Genomic DNA, 6,141 nt, shown 5'->3' with positions numbered 1-6,141 from the left:
TCTGGAGCTCCCGAAGCCACAACTCTAGGCTGGGCCCTGGGGAAGCGTTCCTGGTGGCCTTGGGCTTTGTGTCTGCATCACTTGTCACTTTGTCTCTGCCATCTCGTGGCCTCTCTCCCGTGTGGCGCTGCTGTAGCTGGATATGGGCTCCAAAGCTCAAGCTGAATTTTTAATCGCCACTGTGCTGATATGGGCAGATGAGACCTTCATGAAATGACCAGGGCTACACCCTCCCCAGGAACTGATGCTGTTATCTTGAGACTGGGTCAGTTACCACAGGGCGTGGCCTTGCTATAAAAGCAAGCTCTCCCTCTGTCATGGAATGTCAAGACCCTGCCCAGACGCCAGTCCCTAACATCCGACCTCCTCCTAGTTTTACGTGTCACCCAGTCTGCAGCTTGGTGACAGCAGCAACACAACTCTGGGTCTACATTTCTCTTTCAGAAAGACACCAGCCCAGCCCAATAATGCAGCCCAGCTTCATCTTAACTTACCCATGTATACAAAGGCTCTTCCTGCAAACAAGGTCACAGTCACGGGTCTCAAACACACCTCTGAGGAAGGCACAGCTCAATCCCCAACAGTGGCCAAAGGCTGCAGCTCTCCTCCTCTCAGCTTCGTAACTTAAGCTCAAAGACTCTCCACTACAGTCCCCATTAGGGGTTCCCTGGCCTGATTTGAGGCACCTGTCCATCTTCTGCAGCCCTGTCCCTGTAACCAGGGCAACACAAGATTCTCACCGACCTAGCCTGGGTCATGTGCTCACACGAGGACCAAGGACCTGGACCACATATCCAACAGAACATGCCAAAGAAAGTGGTTGGACATTGGGAAAATCAATCATGGGCCCCTCCAGCCCTCAGCCCTGCCGGGCACCCTGTGGGGTGGGCCCTAATTCTGTTTATCGAACAAAGCTTAGAAAAGCATAGGGATCTGCTGCTGGTTAACAGGATTAGAACTGAGATGAGATGTTCATTCAGGTCGAGCTGGTTCCTAATCGGGGTATTTCCTGGGCTGCTGAGTGCCCAGTTTGGAGGATGCCTCCTCTTGCATTGGGATAGTGAGGGAGTCAGGGACTCAGGATCCACCCACCCTCAAGAGATGAGGGAGGGGCCAGGCCCGTGGTGGGAGGCTCTGGGGGAGGGTTCAGAGGCAAGCACGCTTTGCAAGGCTGCAGCGGTCTTCAGGGTCTTGGGGGTGCAGGGGAGTCATGAAGGCTAAGGAGCGAGTGAGCAGCTTAGTCTTGAGCGTCTTTCAAGGACCACAGCAGCCGTGGCAGGGATGGCAGGAGAGGAGCAAGGAGGGCAACAGACAGACAGTGGGGGTCTGGCAACTCTACCCCCTGCAACCCCACAAGCCCCAGCCCTCTGCCCAAATCTAGCCACAGCCCTACTGCCCCTAGCCCTCAGTATCCCCACTGCACCCCAACTGATGCAAGCTTTGTAGGCCAAGTCCCAGGACCAGCTGGGACTTCCCTGGCATGCTGTCCAGTGCTGCCCCTCGAAAAACCCTCTGGCAGAAGATCCTCGTGACCCAGGGATGACGCAGCCTCAGGGTGGCACAGCACGTCATCACGTCATTGCACCCAGCTGGTCACAGTTGCCACGCACCAAAAGGTATTTCCCTAAGCCTGAGGGGGAGGCAGGCCAGCTTCCCTGGGGCCTAGGAACAGGAAAGAGGGCTGGGGTCCTGGTGGCTCCCAGCCCAGGGACGGACTTCCCAGTGTGCTGTCCATAGCGATGAACGCCATCTGGGAGCTCCTCCCCACCCCCACCCCGGGCTGTGGGGAGACTTCCCAGGAGCTTGGGGCAAGCTTTTGGGAAGAGGGACAATGTACCTGTATGAACGTGTGTGAGTGTGAGCATATGTGTCTGTGCACACGTGTCTCTGCCTCCGTATATAGGTATATGTATGAAGGTGTGTGCGTGTATGTGTGGATACACACATCTGTGCGTGTGTCTGTGCACATATCCACACACTGTGGGAGAGGTTTCCATGGCTGCTGTCTCTGATGACACCTGTGTCCATGGCCACATCTAGAAGCTGTCACTCCACAGGGATCCTGGAGGAGAAGTGATCCTCCTGTCCCCGCGGGGGGTGACTCACTGTGGAGCCCCTGGCTCACCTCTCCCGGGCCGCAGCCTTGGAGAGAAGGGAAAGCCCACAAGGGAAGTGTGGGGCAGCTCTGGCATTTTTCCCTGACCATTTCCAGATCCTGGCCAGGGGGCACTGGCGGGTCTGCCGCCTGGAGGCAGCTCCAGGGCTGGGTTCCCCCAATGGGGGGCCTTGGTGGGAAGGCCCTCCCTGGCTCAGGTTTGTGGCTTTTTCCCAGGACTTTCCACCCTTGCCAAGGCTCTCAGCATCCTGGGTGGGCAGCAGCTCCTAACCTGGCAGGGGAGCTGGATGTGGGAGGTGGGATGGAATGAATAGGATGCCCCAAGCTTCTTAGAAAAGTATGGGGGAGGGGTGGGAGAGGTTCTGCCCATGGCATTGTCAGTGACTCTCCTAGGTTTGACCCTGAAAACCCAGAGAGAAGGAGACCACCAGAGCCCTAGTCCTGATCTCTGGGTCGAGACTGCAGAGGGAGCTGGCCTGGTCCCACCTGCCTGAGACAGCAGCTGCCTCTTCAGTCCCAGCCTCGTGCTCCAGGCCCAGCATACCTGTGTCCGCTGTGAGTCATCCCAAACACAAAATGAATGAATGATAGCATAGGCAGATGAACGAATGACAGCGCCCAGCAAGCATGCGTGCAGCCCTGCCCCCAGCACTCCCTACGAGGAAGATCCTATCCACGCTCCCCATTTCAGAGTCCAGAAGCTGCCATAAGGCACAGGGTGACATGAAGCTTACCCACTCACGCAGCAGTGACAACATGAAGCTGGGCCGTCAATCCCTTCGCTCCTGAGGGACGGAGGAGGAGGCAGACGAAGGAGCAGGGTGGCTGTGTGCGGCTGTGGAAGGTGGGGTAGGTGGACGCTGGCCATGTGGGCTGCAGGGTCCGAGGTGGGCCGAGGAGGCAGCCTTCCCAGCAGCCGCCTGCAGCCAGCTCCTGCCCAGAGGGCCCCTTCAGGAGTAAATGAGCGGCAGCTGGTGCTATGGGCACGGCTCCAGCCACTCGCCACTGGGCTCAGGTTGGATGGGTTCCTGGCCTTGTCGCAGCCTCTCTGCTCACTCAGTGGGAGTCCGGTGGCAGTCTTTGGGCACCCCGTGGCTTTCATCCGATGCAATAAAAGGCAGAGTCTGTGCTGGGGGTCGGAGAGGCTGGTTGGAGTGAGTGAGCAAGCGAGAGTGCCAGGTCTGGGAAGCCAGTGGGGGGCTCCCAGCCCAGCCCACACCCACGCAACTAAGGCTCACTGGGTCAAGCTTTGCCTGGGCCACAGGCAGTGGGAAGCAAATGGTGCTTGAAACGGGGAGCCATTCACACAGGGCCCCAGGTCAGCCAGATGCCAGCCTGTCATACATGTCCTACACGTCCTTCCTGGGGCCAGCTGAAGCAGCACCTAGACACCTGGCTAGGCCTTCCTCGGACGGAAAAGGACCCCCAGGTATGGGAAGGAAAGGGCCACAGAGGGGAGGGAGGGAAGGGATGGCAACTCCTCTCTGAGGCAGGGCAAGTGGCAGGCAGGGAAACTGACACGTGCAGGGGGCCTCAGGAAGTGGGTGGGAGTTGGGATGCCATTCACATGGGCCCGGGGCCAGCCAGACACCCAATACATCTCATGTGACCTTTGTAGTCTCCAGGTGGAAAGTCCAGACCCAAGAGTGTGGGGTTTGTGTCCAGCCCATGGGTCCTACCCTGGGGGTCATTGCTGAGGAGGTGGTGTGGAGGCAGAGATGCCTGACCAGGAAGTGGCTGCCTCCGTGTCACCCTCTGTTGCACCTGTCACAGCCAATGTGTTCTCTCAAACCCCAGGGGCCACACCCACAGCTGTGTGGGCAACTGGCAAATAGGGCCCTGCACGGCAGGTGAGCGCTCAGGTGAGGGTCACCCCACTGGCTATGTTGTCCCTCTGCTGATCGGGGGTCTGGGTTGAAACCCCTCTGTCTTTCCCAGATGGCCCTGACCAGAAGAAGCTGGGCTCCCTGTCCCTATGTGCCCACAAGTGGCTGCTGAAAAACAGACATCACCGGGCCGCCCAGCTCGTGGCTTTGGGCTCTGTGGTTGGCCTCATGACGTCACTTTCCTTCCTCCTGATAAACCAGAAGAGACGCCAGTGACTGCTCCAAGGGCCTGGGGAAATGGCACCTGCTTCTAACGCCCTGAAGGTTTTGGGGTTGTGGTCCCCTCTGACTCTGGGAACTAAGCCACATTTCAGAGACAACTGGCACCATGGCATTTTCAGCACGGTGCCCAGAGGCCTCGAGCACATGCCAGGGGTTGTCTGAAGTCCCCCCTTTGCCCACCCACCAGCTGGGCCCTTGTGGCAGGACACAGGGCCCTTAGCTAGTATCTATAACACCAGTCTGAGGAGACCCCTCTCTCTAGCTGTCAGTGGATGAGGGACGGGATGAGCCAGGGCAGGGCAGCTCTTGGGAGCACGCATGGCTTACCTCAGCTCCAGGCTTTGCTGTCTCGCTGCTGACGGAGTGCTGTTTCCCTGGCCAACTCCGGGCTCACAGAGGTTTGGGACCCACCTGGGGCTGCAGTTTTAGCCACGGGCCTGGTGCACAACTGATCCTCTGGAAAGTTCAATTACCATTAAAGGAAGCATGGCGCCAGCTTTGCTCAGAGCATCAAGTCGGAGTCATCAAGATTTACAAGACAGTTTCTGCTTGTGTGCACCTAAACTCAGCTGCCACTGAGGGGTCCTGACTGGCAGGAGGTGACACATGGAGATCTGTTCACTGCTGGGACAGGAGATGGCCCTTGTGCCTTCCTGGTGGGATTCCCAGGACCTTCCATTGCACTCAAATTCCAATTGGGCCCCGATGCTGCCAATCACGCTTACTCTGTAGACCACTGAGAAGAACAGGTAGTGGGCAGGAGGGGAGAGATCACAGAGACTAGAAGACAGAAAGGTCCCTCCTCTGTATCCGGGCATTCACACTCACGGGTCCCTAGCACTGGTGTGGGGTGTGACACACCGAGCCCCAGTGCGAGCCATACCTGTGTGGCATTCGGTCCTGGTTAAGCACACTTGTGAGTGGCCATGCTCATTCCTGTTGTATACACATAATCCCTGAGCTCCGGTCACCCAGCTACGGAGGGACAGAGCTACAGACAGTTGGGCTGGGTCTGGGGGCAGAGAGCACCAGGGATTGAGCCCTGAGGCAGAAGGATGCAAATTCCAGAAGGGGGCGCTGCCAGGGCCCTGGGCTCCAGGGCAAGTGGGATGTAGACTGTTAGAGGGGAGGCTCAAAGCAGTCCCAGGAGAGGGACTCAGCCCAGCCAAGGTCTTGGGGCAGCAACCAGGGAGAAAGCAAGCGAGCCCATGGCCTGAAGGGGCAAGAGCCCAGGGTCTAGAAAGTGAGACAGACCAGGGTAAAGGGATTGCCAGTACCAGTTCTGAGCCCCAGCTGCCTGCCCCCTAGCTCAGCCCCTGGCTCCTCCCTGAGGCCCGTGTCCTCAGCGCCCAAGGTCAGTCCCAGTGGCTGCTGCCCTGTCTTCTACTCCAAGCCAGCCTCTCCCCTGGGGGCCGAGATGCTGGCCATGGTCAGCTGCTGGGGCTTAGCAGGCCCAGCAAGGCGGGCCCCAGCCGCTCCCAGACAGCTGGGCTGGAGGGCTGAGCTGGAGACCTGCAGGCAACTCCACACTGCTGCAGCCCACGTGGGTGGTCTCCGGGAGAGCCTGGCAGGGAACCAGCAGGGCCGGCCTTGTCTCAGGCTCAGCCAGGCTGCAGGCTGCAATGGCTTGGAGCCTCCAGACGGCCTCTCCCTACCTCCACATTGTCCCGAAGTCATCCATGAACATTAGAAGCCACACCTCAGCTGTCACAACACCCCATCTGCCCCTGCTGTCCTATCCCCCCATCAACTTCCCTGCCTTTCCAGTGTGAGCACACGTGGGCACGATGTGGAGTGGGATCTGTCAGGCCTAAGCGGGATTTACTTGGTGGTGAAGAGAGGCCATGGCTGCAGGGTGGTGAGCCCAAGCCCCAAGCCAGAAAGATGCCCCAGGGACAGTGCTTGAAGTGGCCCTTG

Source organism: Ochotona curzoniae, unplaced genomic scaffold, assembly GCF_017591425.1.
Source record: "Ochotona curzoniae isolate NIBS_2020 unplaced genomic scaffold, NIBS_Ocur_1.0 contig_883, whole genome shotgun sequence".
Lineage (NCBI taxonomy): Eukaryota > Metazoa > Chordata > Mammalia > Lagomorpha > Ochotonidae > Ochotona > Ochotona curzoniae.
Note: the sequence above shows the minus strand (reverse complement) of the source record.